The following is an 18,839-nucleotide window of genomic DNA, read 5'->3' as shown; positions in this document are numbered from 1 at the left end:
AAAACAGTCATAAAATTCATGAAGAGATTATCAATTGTACTAGAGTCATATGCACTAATATAATACATTAATTTGATGAATTATTAGCTTTAAAGACTTGCTTTTTAAAAAGAGCTTTATTGAACTATAATCCACATACTACAAAACTCACCCAGATAGAGTGTGCAATCATTTTTAGCACATCATCTGAAAAAGAAATCTCACACTCATTAGCAATGATTTCCCCCCACCCCATCATCCCCAAACCTGGTCGACCACTATTCATTCTCTGTCTGTATAGATTAATTCTATTCTGGACATTTCACACAAATAGCATTATATAATGCATATAGCCAAACATACATACATATGGTCTTTTGTTGCTGTTTTATCTCATTTAGCATGAAAATGTTTAGTTGATATTTTCAGGGTTCATCCATACTATAACATGTATCAATATTTCTTTCCTTTTTATGGCTAAATAGGATTCCATTGTAAGGCCACAAGATATCTTGTTTATCCATTCATTGTTTGGTGTTACCTGTCTTCTAGTTCCTCCAAGTAAAATATTCATGAAGTTGAAAGAAATGGTCATATTTCCCAACAGTTTTTTGTCTGTTCTGTTTTGTTCCTTATGAAAGGGAAGTCTACTTATTCTGTATTACAGCTGTCTCGAAAGCTGGGCTGAGCTGCAGACTCTTCTCTGAATACTCAAGGCCATGAGAAGGTTTATATTTTATGCACTGCTTTGTTAACTACTTTTTTTTCCCCACTCAATCACTCAGTGTGAACATTTTCCAGCGTCTTCCAATAATATAATCTATAATGACTGCATGGTAATTCATAATGGCAAAAAGGAATACTAATATTGGTCATTTGGTTGATTTCTGACTTTTCCCTGTTAAAAGTATTTCAGAGATTATTAATAACCTCTGCAAGGACCAAAACCTTTATTATTTTGTTCTTTGTTGTGTTGCAGCATCTAATAGAGAGGTAAAGGGCACCCAATGAATGTGTTTGAATAGCATGCATTTATGTATTTAAACCTTTTTGACAAATCTGAGTATTTCCTTTGAGAAATCCCCAGAGGAGAAAATGATGAGTGGGTGGATGTAGACACTTTTTGAACTCTTGATCGGTATTTTCAAATTACCTACATAAAGATTTTGCCAATCTCTGCCCCACTGGATAAACACAGGAATGCCTCTTCTTTAACCTGACCATCTGCTGCTTGGTTTAAATCTCTGCAATTAGTGTTCAAAGAATAGGGCATTCTTACAGTTTTAATGCACATTTCTTATAAGTCAAATACATTAAATTTTTTTATTTGTTCTAATCAGTTTATACATGATAGCAGAATGTTCTTTGATTCATTGTACAGAAATGGAGCACAGTTTTTCTCTTCTCTGGTTGTACATGAAGTAGAATCACACCATTTGTGCAATCATACATGTACTTAGGGTAATGATGTCTGTCTCACTCCACCATCTTTCCTATCCACGTGTTCCCTTCCCTCCACTCCCTCCCCTTTGCCCAATCCAAAGTTTCTCCACTCATCCAATGCCTCCACCCCCCTTATGGATTAGCATCCACTTATCAGAGAAAACATTTGGTCTTTGTTTTTTTGGGGTGGTTGGCTTACTTCGCTTGCTATTCTCCAACTCCATCCATTTAACTGCAAATGCCATAATTTTTTTCTCTTTCAATGCTGAGTAATATTCCAATGTGTATATATACCGCAGTTTCTTTATCCATTCATCTATTGAAGGGCATCTAGGTTGGTTCTGCAGTTTAGCTATTATGAATTGTGTTGCTATAAACATTGATGTGGCTGCATTAGTATAGTACCCTGTTTTTAAGTCCTTTGGGTATAAACCAAGGAGTAGGATAAACAAGACCAATGGCAGTTCCATTTCAAGTTTTCTGAAGAATCTCCAAACTGCTTTCCATAGGGGTTGCACTAATTTGCAGTCCCACCAGCAATGTATGAGTGTGCCCTTTCCCCCACATCCTTGCCAACATTTATTGTTGTTTATATTCTCGATAGCTGCCATTCTGACTAGAGTGCAATGAAATCTTAGAGCAGTTTTAATTTGCATTTCTCTAATTACTAGAGATGTTGAACGTTTTTTCATATATTTGTTGATCAATTGTATATCTTTTGAGAATTGTTTTTTACTTCCTTAACCCACTAAATACATTACATTTTTGAAGTCTTTTCCATTTCTCTTCCTTGATGGACCCAAGCACATGGACTTGGGGAGGGTCCAGGGACTGCAACTTGTGGCTGCTCAGGCAGTGAAAGGATTGTTTGTGATGGGCCCAACCCACCTGCTTTTAAGGCAGCCTCACAGGGGTTCGCCCTCATTGGTAAGGAGGAAAGCAGGAAGAGGTCCAGTTGTACTCTGCTCTTGGCAGCTTCTCCTCTCTCTGTATCACAACCTAGGCAATTCAGGTTTGTTTGTTTGTTTGTTTGTTTTCCAGTTTTAACCACTGAGCTACATTCCTGGTCCTTTTTATTTTCTGTTTGAGACAGGGTCTCACTAAGTTGCTCAGGATGCCATCGAACTTGGCAATTCTCCTGCCTCAGGCTCCTTCTGAAGTCAATGGGATTACAGACGTGAGCCACTGCACCTGGCCAGGTTTTATCTGTGACATCTTAAGAACTTAGTGTGACCTCTCACAACCGTTACTCATTGATGTCCACCTTCTTCTAGATAGATAGCCTTCAAGCTTTTTTAGTTTGGCACTCATGGTGATAAGCAATTTTCAGTCAAGCCTTTCCAACATATATCAATTAATAAAGTCTATACCTTTAGTTTATACAGGTACTATAATATGAATATATTAAACACATATAAGTATATCACACAGAACTCAGCATTTTCAAGGGCAAGGTATATATATATCTTCTTGTTCAGTGACATTTCCATTTGGGCTCCTTTGCTTTGGAATCCACTGATCTAGTGCATTTGCAGAAAAATGGGTTGTGTTTTGTGTGAGCAGACACAAGACATACATTTCTCAAGGAGTTTTATAGTCAGCTGTCTACAAAACCAGCATTTTCTATGGTCTGTCACAGAGAGCACTTGAAACTACTATCCAGCAAGCTGAACCCAGTGTCATCTAATGCAAACTCTCTATATGGATCCATCCTGAGGAGCAAGCAGCACTAGCATTCTTTCCCAGTCTCTCCATTTTCCACTGCCTCCAAGTAACTCCTCTGCTTACTTAAAAATTGCCATTGACATTTAAGGGAAAGCATGAGTCTAGTCGGAACCCGCCCAATGCTGTTAGATTTTGCTTCCTAATGATTCAATTGAGCAAAATATTCACATCACATCATACTGTGAAAACATGTAAGGTCTCTGTTCAAAGAAATATTCATGTCATATAATGTAGAAGCATAGACTAAAATAATAAAAATCAAAGTTACAAGGAAATTTCTTTCCAGAAAAATCTACTAGCAAGTGTGTTCATGGTGATACCTTTCTTTTTTTCTTTTTTCCTAAAGAAAAAAGGAAAATCATCCCATAGATTTTAGATGGAAACTTTGGGTTGGGGGAAACGAGGCAAATGGGACCAGGGCCCAATGATGCTCCCATGATAATTCATGCTGAAATTGAAAGGTCAAGGGGCTTTGGAGCCATACAACCACATTTCATCTGGCTTTGGATCCAAAGTCTGTCACATATTAACAATGTGATCTTCAGCATTGAGATTTTTTTGGATTCTAAAGAGAGGATAATCATCTCTTTACCTTACAGTAAGACAGTAGTCCCTCCTTACCACAGTTTCACTTTCTGCAGTTTCAGGTACCCTTCTTGGTCAACCATCCTTCAAAAATATGACACTTGCAATTCCTGAAATAAACTATACATAAGTTTTCAATTATATGCCATTTGGAGTTGTGTGATGAAATCTTGCTCAGTCCCTGTCTGTCCAATCTCGAATGTGACTTGTCCCTTTGTCTAGTGTATCCAAACCATATATACTACTTGCCTGTTTGTCCCTTAGCAGCCATCTAATTATTAGATGCACTGTCATGGCACTGCAATGATTTTATTCAATTAACCCTTATTACTTAATGATGGCCCCAAAGGATAATAAGTAACAAGAGAGGTGATACTGGTAATATGGTTATGCCAAAGAGAAGCTGTACAGTTCTTTCTTTGAATGCAAAGGCAAACATATGGGACTGGGATTGTGGCTCAGTGGTAGAGCACTTGCCTAGCACATGTGAGGCACTGAGTTCGATCCTCAGAATCATATAAAAAAAATAAGAAAAGGTATTGTGTCTATTTACAACTAAAAAACATTTTTTAAAGGCAAACATACCATAAGATATTTAGAGAGATAGCATATTCACATAAAATTTATTACACTATATTGTTAAAATGATTCCATTTTAATTATGGCTAATCTATTATGATGCTAATTAATAAATTCAACTTTATCACTGGCATGCAAGTATAGGAAAAAACATGGCAGGATTTGGTAATATCCATGATTTCAGGCATCCACTGAGGGTCTTGGTATGTATCCCCCACAGAGAAGTGGGGTCTACTATATTTTCAAAATCAAATGAGGGAATATCCACCAATGATCTTGCATGTGATAGTTGCTCAGGAAATGTTATTCATTTCTTTCTTTCTTTCTTTTCTTTCTTTTTAGGCCATGGAATTTCTTTCATTCCTTAACTTCAAAGTTTGCCTTTTCGTCTTTCAGTTTAAATGATGTAGAAATTTCTCCTAGGGTTCTTTCAGCTTAAAAAAAAATGCTTAATCTTGAAACATATATTAGAAACATTATGCTCCATTCAATCACCTCTAAGTCCATAACAAAACCAAATGGGTTTTATTCTGATGAAAGCTGGCACATACAGCCTCAGGTTCTTCTATAACATAATTGGCATCAGAATTATTCTTGGCATTCAGAATATGGGTTTTTTAATTTTCATTTTTAATTTTAGTTAACTCTGGTGTTCTAGAAATTCACATACATAGCAAAACACATACCCCACACCTACTGGAAAACCTGTCTTGGGAGAAAAACCTCACCATCCAGCTCTTTCTGTTCAAATTTTCTTTGCTCCTGATTCAGTTCTGTATATACAGGTTTATATTTAGCCCCTCTTTGAGTCCCCATATGTTCCTTCTAAAAACATTTCCTATTGAGGGATTTCAAACAGTTGCTCTCTTGGAGAAACCACTGAGTGAACGTGACCCTGTGTAGGTATGTGTGGAGCTTGTCTGCTGGTGGCACTGTGGCGGACCCGGGAGTCAAGGAAGCTCCTTACAGACAGCTGTCCTGCCGCATGGCTTTCCTGTTTTTCTGAAACCTTTGTTGCGAAGGGCCACACACAGTGTCTGTGGAGGTCAACTCATGTCCCCCAGGGGTTCCGCTTTTCCCTGCCTTCCTCCTTTGGTCAGGTGTTGCTCTGTGGTACCAGGTGAGGAGTGGGCAGCCGGAGACTGGGAGCCATCAGATCTAGCACCACAGGCCAGAAGGTACACAGCAAGAGACTAGAGAGCGCACACTGGCAGGGAGAGGCCACGGAGCTCTGGCTCGTCCTGAGTGGCTGGCCCAGAGTGTCCCAGCCCCAGCCCAGGGCCCTGGCTCCAGAGCTGCAGTCGTATAAATGATGTAATCCTGGCCAGGCAGGCCACAAGCTGCACCTGCTCTCAGGGAAGTCACTTACATTTGGTTAAGACAGCCAGCCAGGAGAGGGAAAGGGCTTCAGAGCCAGTGAGACTGGTTCTGTGATCCCTCGACTGGTCTTTGGGGATCACTCTAGGGGTTACTCAGCCTACTTTGTAGGGTCCCAAATGTGAAGGATCCACCAGGTCTCAGTGATTGTGATGATTATAGCTTACCCACTGGCCACTGGCCTCTGCTTGATCACCAGTTTGAGCCTGGGCCCTTTCTTGTTTTCCTGAATTTAGCATCTATTTCATCAGCACGTCTTGTGTGCCGCCCCCTACCCCAAGTTCCTGGCTTTTGCTGTAGCTTTCAATGTTCTTCACTCCTATTGATTTACCCCAGTAGAGGGTGGGCTCTGAGTCTTTCTTTTTAGTACTTGTTTCTATGGAGACTAAATGTTACCATATTTTACCATATTTTCTTGAGCTAAGGGCCCCTTAAACAAAGTCAGAATGACCACGGGCAGGGCATTGGGTGGTCTTGGCTTGGCATGTTTAAGAAATCTTTCTTTGGCCTTCATCGACTCCAGAGCCATGAGGACCAGGTTAGTGAGGCATGCAGGGGCAAGGAGCTCCCTGTCCCCGCAGGCCTCTCTGCCCTTTCACGTGCTTTAGGAACAATATGCTCCTGATGCGTGGCTCAGTCCCCTCCTTTTTCCTTCTGGAATAGGCTGCGGGCAGAGCCCTGTTGTCCATGTCCCATGTGAATGACGGATTCACGTTCGCTCTGTGTGAATGTGGGCTGGCGATGAAAAGACCACAGACCCAGAAATACCTTTTTGGGGGGTCAGAGACAGCTCAGCAAGCTCAAGCTTCCCTCTTTGAAGGCAAGGGGAGCAAAGGAGGCAGGAGGCAAGGAGCAAGAGCAGCAAGAGAGCCACCAGACTCTCTGATCCCCGGTTTTATACAGGGGGAGGCATTCCATGGAACATTCTACCCAAGTAAGGCAAAGGATTGTGTTACAACAAACAGGTGGGTGTAGTTCAGCCCCATGGGGTGATGCCCAATCCCAGAGCTGCAGCTCTCTTGGTGAGCAGAGGTAGTCCACATGCATGCAGCGGGTACAATGCCAGTCCAATACCTCCTTACCCAAGGCTAAAAGAGGTGTCCTGTTCAAGGCGGCCTCCCACAGAGCCCACACTCTTCCTCTGCTCCTCTGTGCTGTAGGAATTATGTGGGAGCCCTGCCCTGAACCTAGTTGCCCGTAACCCAGCTGGGTAAGTCAGTGTGGTGTTCCACAGAAGCCATGGTCTCCCACCTCTTCTCTCTTCCTAAATAAAGGAGACGGTTTGGCCTCAGCTTTACCTATTGTTTTCTTTATCATCTTGTTTAGAACCCAGAGAAGGAAAAGTTAGATGCTATTTAAGGATGCACCCTTGGAGGCTCCAACAGGACTGTGACTGAATGAAGCTGGCACAGGTGGAACCACAAGGAGCCGAGGGGACAGTGGCAAGCTGAAGTGAGCATACTTCCCAACAAGGGGAGGGGCAGCTCCATTCTAGCTCGATGCTCTCTTGTGGGCACGTGGACCCAAGCATTTCAAATTTCTCAAAGAAATCCAGAGATCGGGATTTTTATCTGGCATGCTCCTACTTTTAAATGTTGACAAAAACAAACAAACAAACAAGACATCATGAAAGCCAAGTCTGTGTGGGACACATAAAACATATTTCTGGCCCATGACTGTGTGGTGGCTGCCAATCTGGGATCCTGCCGGGGACCCTGGGCACTGCATCCTCCCTGGTCATATTTACTGTAATTCGATCCTCACTTTCTTACATCCCATTAGAATAACTTGAACTCCAAATGCCCTATGATGTCTGGGAAGGGGCACTGCTGTAATGTATGAGTTCCTTTGGAACTACAAGCTAGCAGCTTCATTTGATAATTTGCTGTTCTCCTTTGGATGAAATCTTTTGATTTTGTCCTGCAATGTACCTACTTTTTACATACGACTTAGCATACAGAGGATGGAAAGGCAAATGGCTCTATCCCTCTTCTTGGCACTGTCAAAAGATAGACTTTCATGATTTCTTGCCCAAACATGTACCACATCAGTGGCAATTACTGAACCCCAGGTTAATGAAACACATACAAAGAATGAAAACAGCCACTAATTCTTCAGCATCATTGACTCTAAGGTATCTAATAAGTGGAATTTGAACTTAAAATCTGTAGTAGTGAGGTAGTCAATAGTTTGTTGTGATGATTCTGTATTGTAACATTCGTTGAGCCGCTTAACAAATATTTATTCAGCATGGTTCATCTGAAAGCCACAAATGTGACTGCAAAACCCACCAGCACACAAGACTGGAAACTTCTCCCCAAGCTGATGCTTCCATTGTGTGGCTGAACAAGAGCATCAGGCACCACTGCGGTTGTTGTCAGGCAGCTGTGAACAAATGTGATTGACCAGCAAAATGAAAAGCCCGCATGCTGCAGTTTCTGCGGTGGCGTATTGCTTCAGAATAGCAGAGCAGTTGCCTTGGTCTCTTTTCAACACGGTCAGTTCCTACAGAGGCACTTAAAGTGTAAAGATGGCGAGGAGCACTAATATCAGGACCCCATTACAGTTATCTTTTCATTGGTACCACCTGAATTTAATTCCGTTTGAGTCACCCAGGGTTTTGTGACTCAAACGGAGGAGCTGGGTAGTGATGATACAGAAGTACCTCTTCTTTGGGGCATCAGCTGTTTGGGAGTCTTGGCACTTCAGAGAGTTTGATCTGATGACTTCTCCTCAGGCTTACCTTGCACCAGCTCCTCCTTGCTTGTGGCTGGTCAGCTGAACTTTTCTCTCTACCTATGGGCTTTTGCCTGTTCTGTTCCCTTGCTTGGAATGCTTTTCCACTGGCACTTGAGGTAGCTGTTTCCTTCTAAACTTTGAAATTTCGATTTAAGTGTCACCTCCTTGGAGCCCTCTCTTTCCCCCACTCAAATGGCCTGCCCTTGTGCATTAGTAAAGATGGGCTAGACCGCAGTGCAATAGTGAACCAACCCCAGATTGTGAGGGCCTGGCCAACAAAGGCTTATTTCTTACTCAGTGTCAGTTGAGCAGCTCTCCTCCAAGCAGTGACTCAGGGATCCAGCTCCTCAGTTTGTCTATCTGAGGGTGAGCAGATCAGAGAGCGAGGGCTTTCATGCAGGGGTATTATGGCCTACCTACTGATGGTTAGAACCTTAAGTTATTTGAAAGGGGTAAAAGGGCTGGAAAACAAGTCTTCTGTTACATAGGCTATTTATTTAATAATTAAATATTAAATATTTAATAATTAAAGTCATAGTATCATACTCATTCTACAGATAGGACACAGAGGCTTAGAAAGAGTAACTGACATACCAAAGGCCCCACAGCAAAGAATTAGGATAAGAATGCAGGGCGCAGGCCACACTGAACACAATCTCTGTATTATTGTATTGCTTTCATGTCAAAGATCATAAAGAAAACTGATAACATGACAATCATATATTTGCATCTAGTGTTGGAAACTCAAAGAGTTTTATAAGTATTCTTACTATTTATTCCCAGAACAATAGTAGCTTAGATTGAAAAGATAGCTTGGCTAAGAAGGCTGAGGAACAATTAGACTAATCATTCTCAAATGTAGTCTATAGCTTCTGTGGAACACTGATACTTTTTCAGTGCATCTGTGAAATCAAAACTATTTTCATAATAATCCCAAGATGTTATTTGCCCTTTGCATTTTCTCATGAATATACTTTGGATTTTTCCAGAGGTTCCTTAACATGTGAGGATGTAATGGCTGTGATGTTAATGTGTAATGAAGATGTGGTTGTTACTTTTAAATGGACTAACAGTTTATTATTTTAGGTTACAACTTTTAAAAAATCAACACTACTAACAATAAATATCAATAGATATAATACACATAAAAAATAGTTCTTTGGGATCCTCAATAATTTTAAAACGTGTGATGAATCCTAGACCAAAAACTTGAGAATCTCTGAATTTAAATAGCTTAAAGCAATGTGTTTTCTGACAGTTTAATTTCAAGTATATAACAATTAAGAGCCTCAGTTTAAAAAAATTTTCAAACATGCTTATGTTTCAATATCTTTATTTTTTAAATGAAATCATATTATATTTATAATACTAATTACAATATATCATGGAATACAAGATTAATTTAGAACATCAATCATAGTAACCTGGATTAGAGTTCTAAATTATGAAGACAGAGATGAATATTAACAATTAATTCTAAGAAACTTCCCCAATTTTCTGTTTCTTTTCGTGTGTGTATGTGTTGGGTATTGAACCCAATGCCTTGTACATGCTAGGCAGGTGCTCTACTACCGGGCTATATCCCATCCTAAAATCCCCTTCTCTTTCTCCTTGACTCCATTTTTTCTCAAGAGTAGTGAGAAAACAAATCCAGTCTGTTAACACCATGACATTCAATCAGTGAAGTCTTCTATTTATTGGAGATTAATTTTCCAATCAATTTACCTTGGCCAACAGTAAAGAAAATTCACTACAGGTGAAATTGCCTGTCAACAAAATTCATTTTAACTGCATTACTATGTTAACAGACAGGTTTCCTTCCTTCCTTCCTTCCTTCCTTCCTTCCTTCCTTCCTTCCTTCCTTCCTTCCTTCCTTTCTGCATGCTGGGGATCAAACCCAGGGCCCCTCATATGCTAGGCAAGTGCTCTACCTCTGAGCTAAGTCCCTAGCCCAACAGACTGTGTTTGAACTTGGCTGATGGTTTGGTGTGTTCTCCTGTACTGCTGTCATTATAGTAAATTTCAGTTTAAATAAAATCATGTAGCTACTCCAGTTCTCTCCCATGCTATATGATATCACAAAACTTCATATTTATAATCCATGTAACCTTAATATAGAAAGTAACCTGTATGGGCACAAGATTTACCCAAGCACACAATAATACTTAATTAAAGACTTAAAGACAATGGATTTATTTTAAGTATCTTTTCAAAAAATTAAAATTAAAGAGATTAAAGAAATAGTAAGCCAGAATAAATTATCCAATACTGCTATAAGTTAATAATAGCTGTACTACTGAATAAGTAACTACCACATGCAGGTGTCATATGTGGTGACTGACACATTTTAGTTCATTTACCACCACTTCCTAACACTCCAATGATGTTACTGTTATTCCAGTTTTACAAAAGTGAAGAAATTAATCTTTGCAGGATTTAAACACAGACAATAAGTCATTAGCTCATGCATGCAATCAGTAACCAATGTGTTTCCGCTATAAAATTGTGCATTTAAAACATTCTGAGTTTTAAAAAGAGAAGCATTTTCATTAAAATGTTCTCATTTGATTGTCTTTGCATCTTTGGTTGTTGCTAATGTGGGTTGAATTGTGCCCCCTCCCAAAGATATGTTGCAGTCCTAACCACCCACACCTGTGAATGTGATCTTACCTGCAAATATAGATGCCCCTCAACCTACAATGGGTTCTGTCCTGATGATGCGATTGAAAGTTGATAAAATTACAAGTTAAAAACTCACTGAAGCTACGCCTGTAATCCCAGAGACTTGGGAGGCTGAGGCAGGAGGATCACGAGTTCAAAGCCAGCTTCAGCAATTTAGCGAGACACTAAGCAACTCAGTGAGATCCTGTCTCTAATAAAATACCAAATAGGGTTAGGGATGTGACTTGGTAGTTGAGTGCCCCTGAGTTCAATCCCTGGTACCCACCCCCCCCCTAGAAAAAAACCTGAATACTCCTCATCTGCATTGTAGCTTTGCAACCATGTCTCACTGTAGAGTATTGCCCATTGCGGTGGTGGGGTCAACTGGGAGCGGTGGCCCGCTGCCACAACCAGCATCTCAAGAGGGTATCTCACCAAATATTGCTAGCCTAGGAAAGAATCAAAATTCAAAGTACAGTTCCTACTGAATGCACATCATTTTAACATCATTGATAAAGCTGAAAACTGTAAATTGAGCCATTGTAAGTTGGGGGCCATGTATTTGTAGTTACAGATGTAATCAAGTAAAGATGAAGTAGTACCAGACTTCGAGTGTAAGATTTGGAGTCACAGCAGCACAGGGAGAGGACTACCAGGAGAAGACCAAGGCAGAAAGTGGTGTATGTTGCCACAGTCAAGAAATGGATGCCTAGGGCCAGGAAGAAGCCAGGAAGGAATTCTTTCCTAGTGCCTCTGGAGGGAGCATCACCCGATACCTTGATTTCAGACTTCCAGAACGGAGAGAAGACATTTGTCTTGTTTTTTAAGCCACTTTGCTTGGGGTCCCTCATTTTAGCAGCCTTGGGAATTAATACAATGACTTCCTGGGCTGGAGCCCCAGGTAAGCATAAGATCCTGCCAGTGGGGCCTGGACTCCTGCAGCACTGTGGTACCAGCAAGAGTAGACACCCCGGGAGAGACTGCCATCCAGTGACAGGAGGACCCGAACGGACTGAGCTCTTAATTTTAATCTGGTTGATGAGCCTATTTTGATGGTCAAGTTTTGCAGTATGATCACTGAGAATTTTAGAAACACAATAATGAACGCTTGCCTTTTACTTCCTGGAACAAAGCAGAATTTAGAAATAACCAGTGGCTCTTTCAATTTGAGACAGCAAACTTGTAGGCAGTGGGGAGACTCTGAAATGCATAGCTACAAAGGTAGTGAGCAGGAAAGGTGATGGCTGTGGGTTTTCAGAAGTGGCTACAAAGGGAGAGCTCTGAGCAACAGCGCACAGGGCGCCTGGAGACATACCCGAGGACACACCCTTCAGATTATGGGCAGTGTTTGTTTGTTTGTTTTAGTTTTTATTAGTTATACATGACAGTAGAATGCATTTATGCATTTTGATGTATCATACATAGATGGGATATAATTTCTCATTTTTCTGAGTGTACATGTTGCAGAATCATATTGGTCATGTAGTGTCACATATATTCATACAGTAATAATGTCTGTTTCGTTCTACTATCTTTCCTAACCCCACATCCCCTCCTCTTCCCTCCCATCACTTCCCTCTACCTAATCTAAGGTAATAGTATCCGCATATTAGAGAAAACATTCAGGCAGTATTTTTTTTTTTTTAGTTGTTGATAGAGATGTTTAATTCATTTATTTATATGCAGTGCTGGGAATCGAACCCAGTGCCTCACCCATGACAGGCAAGGGTGCTACCGCTGAGCCACCACCCCAACTCTTTGGGCAGTGTTTTAACTCCTTCTTGGCTACCTCGTGTGTGCTGATGTCTTTGCATGGATGGGAACTGGGTGGCCAGTCTAGAAATATGGGGTTTGCCCCAGGGGAGAAAAGAAGGGTTCGGGGAGAAACGAGAAGGCTCTACTACACATGATGTATCTTCAAGTTCACACAAAATAAGCCAAAGGATGGCAGGTAACAGAAGTCCTTCACAGAGTCCACAAGCCCAAGGCAGACTTTACTGCCCAGACTGTGGAGGACATCAAGGTGAAGGTGGAGTAGAGGGACACCATGGATTTCTCTGAGGTGTCCTATCCTCAGCTGCCCAAGGCCAGTCTTGAAGACTCTGGTGAGAGCAGAGTCATTTCTTCACCACAGCCACCTGGGACTCCATGAGCAGTCACTAAATGGACCAGAAATATGGGTACTGAAGAGGAGGAAGGGGCTAAGTATGACTCAGGTCTCACATCCTGTTTACTGGGGACAAGTTGGTGCAGTAGACAAGAGTGAGGGAGTAAGGCTGACATTTAGTAAATGCTTAGGGCGTGCTAGGCACTGTTCTAGCACCTTCCTACTCAGAACAAGCCCATGGGGTCTGGTAACACCCCCATTTTGCATATGAAGAAAATGAGATGCCAAAACACGAATTCATTGGTCATAGTTTGTACAATTAGGAGCATCCTATTCTTTGACTCCAAGCTTGTTCTCTTAATTCTTGTGCATTGTATGTGCAGCAATGTCCCCACAAGTTTTTAGGTGAGGTGGGTATTATCATGAAGACCGTTTTACAGATGAGAACACTGAAGCTCCAGGAGTTTTAGTGACTTGCCCGAGGTCGTATGGTTAGAGGATGGCGAAGTAGGGCTGGTGCTCAAGTCTTGCAGTCACAGATTCCCCACTCTTTCCACGGCACCACTGTGACTGCTGGGCAGAGTGCTTGGCTTTTTGAACAGGTTGAATCTGAATCACAATGAAACAGTGAAGTAGGCAAGAGTACAGGGAAAAGGGAAAACCAAATGTCCAGAGATGCAGCAACTTAAATACAGGGTAGAGGAGGTGTGAGGGGGGCCGGACTGGCAGGCCATACCAGAGTCCAGTGCTCCTGAGGTCAAGAAAATAAATCCTCATAGCCACAAGGGCCACCTCGAGCCTATGCTGTAGAGAAATCTTTGGGTGAGATGGGGAAAAACCTGGTGTTGTCCAGGCAATAGCTTAAAGAGAAAATCTCAGTCGGTCACAGAGAGCAGAAGACAGCCTGCAGGTGGGGGACCCGGAGACAGCAAGCCTTGGTCACTCTTAAAATCCTGACCCTGAGGGTGGGAGAAAGACAGGATGGTGGAGAGGCCATAGAAGTAGTTCAAGTGTCTTTGGGTAACAGGGAACAAGCCTCCTTAGGACTGAGAAGGAAAGAGAACACCCAGGGCCATTTGTACTGGTAGCTGGTTGCAGGTGGTGGTGTCACTTCTTCATCCTAGAATGGATAGAAAGATGTATTCAGAGATTATATTCCATTTCACAACTCTTTATGGAGTTTTTTTTAAAAATGTGGTAGTTGTAGATGGACAGAATGCCTTTATTTTGTTTATTTTTATGTGGTGCTAAGGATTGAACCAGTGCCTCACACATGGTAGACACGAGCTCTGCTGCTGACTATCGCCCAGTCCTATTTATGGAGTTTTGTGCTAGCCCCAGTCGTTGCTGATAGTGAGTGTGGTGATGAGCCATATGTCTTCCCAGCACCATCCACCTGTTAGGATCAAAGTGTATTTATTTATTTATGTAAAATATGACAGCCAGTTATCTGTCACCAAATCATGTATGAGGAATTTGCAGGATGTTTACATTATTTCTAAAGACAACAAAAACTATTGGGATAGTATTAGGCCCTCAAACCAGCTTAAGCAAGAAAGGGAAATTTATCCGATTACTTTGGTGTCCCATGGGACCCGAGAGTCCAGGAAGGGCTCAGGACCCAGAGGGTCATCGGGAAGTCTGTCAGCTCTGACCAAAGCTTCTGCAGAATCTTCTCTGCCCCAGGTTTCTGCAGGCTGGCTTCTCCACTTACACAGCAGTCTGAGGACAGTCCTGCACAGGCTTGACTTTATATTTTCCTTGTTAAGGGACCAGCCAGATTGAATGTATTAAGATTGTTTTTCTTCTACAGGGGACCAGAAAAAAAAAGTAGCTCAAAGGGCTTAAGCTAATTAGGGAATTTAACAGCTCATATAACAGAAAATTCTAGGACAGCTGGATCCAGGTGGTCAAAGGGCACCATCAGAAGCAGCCTTTCCCTTCACTAGGGCCACATTGTCTACATTCCCTGCTGGTAGTGTCCTCTTGGGACAAAAGACCAATAGGACCTCCAGGTTTCTCTCCTTTCCCAACAAAGCTGGGCTCTGGTCAAGCTTAGTGTTGGTCACATGTTTACTTCTAAATCACTTATAGCCCAAAGGGAGGAATGTGCTTATTTGGCCAGGCCTGAGACATGTGCCTGTTATGGAGCTTGAGTTGAGGTTAGCCTACTCCAAATATAAAACAGTAACAGCACATTTTTATAGAGTTCACTGTGTTTTGGATCAGTTCTAAGCAGGCAACTCATTTTAACCTCAGGTTATTATTATTTTTTTTTTTTGTTAACTAATTTAATCATGATGTTATCCTTATTTGATACACAGAGAAACTGAGACACAAACCCTCACAGATAACCAGTCTCCAACTTACAATGTGCAAACACAACATGCGCTCAGAGGAAACTGTATTTTGAAGTTTGAATTTGTATCTTTTTCGGTGCTAGTGATGATATGCACAGTATGATCCTCCCTCAGGACGCTGGTCAGAGCATCAAGCTGCAGCCTCAAGCCAGCCACTTGATCATGAGAGGAAACAACTTACTCTGTAGTGTTCTGTGTTGCTAAACTATGATACTTATTAGGTTAGGTGTATTCAATGTGTTTTCAATTTGTGATGGGTTTATCAGCATGTAATTACTTTGTAAGTCATGGAGCATTTGTAAATTGCAGAGCTAGAAGTTGACCCAGAACTTGGACACCAGAAACTGGGGTCCTAAACATTAGCAGAAGGGAACTTCTGCCAGGAAATTGGGAGATAGATGCTGGGCAGGTAAAAACAACAGATGTCTAACAGTCACTCTGGATTCTTGTTCCATAGAGAAGCATTTACCCAGCCCAGGGTTGGATAACCACCCTGGTGGGGTTCAGGAGAGGATGGAGGGATCAAGTTGTACCAAGGTGTTTGCTTCTACTGTGACCCTGAACATGGACTAGTTTCAGAAAATAGAAGGGAGGAAAGAACAAGTGTCCTTCTATTGTTATTGTAGGGAATTTTAGTCATGCAAGTAAAAAAGGTATATGGGGGAGGGAACTTATAATTGTGTCTATGAAACAAGCTGAGTAGACAGATTAACAGGAGAGAAAGCATACGGATTTGTCGCACACATGGGGGATTCATATGAAAGAAAAGTGAATATCTCCCAAGCCCAGTGAGATCTGGTAGCTTATATAGCATCCTGGACTACTGAAAGCAATAGGGGCAAGAGGCTTATTGGGGACAGTAGCGATGACAAGCTATGCGAGGGAGAGGGGAAGAATTGTACAGCGTGTAAAAGTTGTCTTGGTGTGCACATAACACTTCTCAGTTAATGAAGGTTGCCTCAAGGACGACTTGTCAGAAGAATAGGTGCTAGCCCATAGTGGCAGCCCATCTGGGCAAGGTAATGACCCATGGGTTGTCTTTTCCTCTGATGTTATCTTCCCTGGTTGATGACTCTCCCAGGGGAGAAGATCCATGTCAATTGGTTTTCTTTTTGGAGGATCTCTGGAAGAACCAAAGAGATGAGGGAGGTTCAAAGAAAGCCTGGTTAGCATCTATTGATCATCCCTGCCACCCCACCCCACCCCCACCCCCACCATCACCATCCCAAGGCCTCACAATTCCTGTGACATTTCCAAACTCCTTTACTGTCACCAAAGGTCTCTGGGGTTATTTATATTCTAGCCCATCCTAAATTCTGCTCCCCACAGGGATGGAGTGATTGTGAAAGACTTCAGCAATCTGAAGGTGCACAGGGAATCCACAGAGCTGGAGGGCATGCCCAAGCTTGGCTCCTTTTTGGCTATAAAGGTCCAAGAGAGGGCCAGAGAAAGGAGCCCAGCTCTGCTTTTTCTAAAGAAAAGGCATAATTCTAACTTGGTATTATGATTAAGCTGCACTTTGGAGTCACTCACAGATAATGTGAAAAAGTAAATCTACCTTTCTGGCACATGCTGATGGGGGAGGTGGGTGGGCAGTTAGATGGAGGGCAATGAAGGAAGTCTTTATGAGCAAGGCAGACCTCCAAAGATAAAAGTACCTACTTTGCTGAATAGCCAAACATCCATACTAAAAAAAATTCTACCTAATTTTTTAATGTCATGGCTTGTTCATACCTGTGTTCTGATAGCTTCTAAGTAATACTGTAATAACATCCAAATTTCAGTCATTACAAAAGACGTTTATCTCTCATGTTTCTAGTCTTGTTCCAACTGGGGACCCTGGTGCAAAGGGCTTCCTAACTTGAGACCTGTAGTCCTGAAACAGAAGCAGAATAGCAACAGCACAGCATAAGAGGTACCCACTGCTCCTGCTTATGGGTGGCAAATGCCACTCCCATTTTGTTGGCCAGAGGAAGTCATATGGCCAGGCTTGACCTCAATAGGGTGGAGAGACATTCTTCCCTCCGGAAGGGATTGGCCTGTGAAAGGCTGAGTATTGTAAGTAATATGTAATCTACCACACACCGTTTTTTTTTTTTGTTTTTTTTTTTTTAAGGATTACAATGTTATTTTCAAATATTCACAAGGAGCCACTGGTTGTTTTGGTTTGTTTAGATAGAAACAGAGCTCTGTTTAATGTCTACACTGCTGTACAAGTTGCATATGTTCTCAATTGTGTGTATGCACACACTTCCTGAGCCAGTTGGTACCAATTACAACATTGGGAAGGGCTAAATGACTTTCTTGTCTATTGCCTTTGAGAAAAAGTGAACAACATCTTTGTAGACAAATTGTAGGTAAATGTAGTGAGGCAAATAGCCTATGTTAGTAGAGTGCTGAAGAGGTGGGGAAGGTGATTTAAAGTCACATATATGACTTGAGTAGAAAAGATGGAGAACAGGGAGAAGGAATGGCAAAGGGGGCAAACCCTCTGTGCCAGGCTTTAGCTAGAACGAGGAACCTGAGACCTAGCATTTAGTAATTACTCAAGGCCATCCCATTTAAAGTGTCAGAGGCAGAATTTAAATTTTCAAGGTTTCTCTGGCTCCAAAGTCCATACTTTCTCATTCCTTTAGTGCTTGCTCTCTAAAGAGATAAGAGAAAAAGAGGGGAAGAAATGGATTTTTCTTTGTTTTTTCGATTAACATGTAATAATTGTACATAATAATGGAGAATAGTGTGATATTTCAACACATGCACATAGCGTGCACTGATATATCAGGGTAATTAGCATTTCCCTCTCTTTGTGGAAAGGGAGGTTTTAAAAAAAGGAAAAGAAAAAAATCGAGAGGCAGAAGCAACCCAAAGTCGTAGAGGGCGTAAGAGAGGATATACGAAAAGAAAAACGGAGAGTGTGAGAAGTCCACAAAAGAAACAAATAAAGAGGGGAAAGGCTCTCACTGGTGGTCTTCAAAGTTCACGCAAGTCACCTTGGGAATCTGAAGAGGCCGGGACGCCCCCTGCCGGCTGGGAGAAGCGAGGACCCCGAGCGGCTCAGGCCACGCCCGAGGCTGGCACCCACCGTAAGCCGGGTTCCTGCGAGAGCTTTTAGAAATATCAAGTGGCATTCAGGTGGCGGGGTCCGGGTTGCGGGGGTTTGCTCCAGTTCATTCTAACGTGTAGCCCCGGCTAAGAACCATCGGGAAGGAGTTGGCCGGGTAGGGTGGGTGGGTGGGTGGGTGGGTGGGTGGGGGGGGGAAGGAAATCTTCAAGAGGATGCTGGT

Source organism: Urocitellus parryii, chromosome 1, assembly GCF_045843805.1.
Source record: "Urocitellus parryii isolate mUroPar1 chromosome 1, mUroPar1.hap1, whole genome shotgun sequence".
NCBI lineage: Eukaryota > Metazoa > Chordata > Mammalia > Rodentia > Sciuridae > Urocitellus > Urocitellus parryii.
This window is presented reverse-complemented; position numbering follows the sequence as displayed.